At 45.0% G+C, this 747-nt stretch overlaps 1 pseudogene; it reads right to left on the bottom strand.

The window, feature by feature from the left end:
• Positions 1-3: 3 nt before the first annotated feature.
• On the bottom strand, positions 4-463 carry LOC110100174 (annotated as a pseudogene).
• Between the last annotated feature and the right edge of the window lie 284 nt (positions 464-747).

Raw genomic sequence — 747 nt, 5'->3', positions numbered from 1 at the left:
ATGCTGCACGCCGACACGAGACTTGCAGCGACGGCGCTGGCTCAATCGATAACAAGGACGCTATAGGAAGACGTAGAAGTCCATGCCATAGATTCTGGTTGAAGGATCATACTTGATACCAAGGTCAATATGCTCCTGAATGCCAAGTCTAAAGCATCCAATATCACTGAAGTTTCTCCTGAGAAGCTCATATTCCTTAACTTTCAAACCACTTTCAAGGAGTTGCATTGCTTTTTCTCCTCTAACAGTGACATAAAAAAGCAATTTTTTCATTACGCTGAATTCCAAAAGATCGGACAGTGTACTTGGCTTTGGAGAACACAAGACTTTGCCCACTCAACTGCTCCAACACCTTGGAAGCTCTAGCGAGGCGATCTCCGCTCTCTCCCACCGATATGTTGAGTACCAGATTCTAAACCTTGATATCACGCATCGGATTAGATAGCTTCTTTTCTAATGCCATAGCTACGATCAAAGCAGTTTTGAGGAGTTGGCGGCGGAAGAAGAAGATTCATACCTCTCTCTCGACCGAAACAGGGTTGGGAAGCAGGCGGGTTCTCACGCGCGACGAAGAAAGAAGCCAGATGTGGTCCTAGCAGGCGGGTTATTTGAACAGGGGAAGTGCATACAAAGGGTTGCGAAATATTTGAAAGTGGAATATGAAGGGTTGAAACTGGAATACGAAGCGCTTGGATTTCTTTCATTTACGCCTATGACATAGGAAAACGGAAATTAAGAATCTCAAGG

This window comes from Dendrobium catenatum, unplaced genomic scaffold (assembly GCF_001605985.2).
Source record: "Dendrobium catenatum unplaced genomic scaffold, ASM160598v2 original_scaffold_93169, whole genome shotgun sequence".
NCBI classification, from domain to species: Eukaryota; Viridiplantae; Streptophyta; class Magnoliopsida; order Asparagales; family Orchidaceae; genus Dendrobium; species Dendrobium catenatum.
The sequence above is the reverse complement of the archived record's forward strand: the minus strand, read 5'-3'. Positions and strand labels throughout refer to the sequence as shown.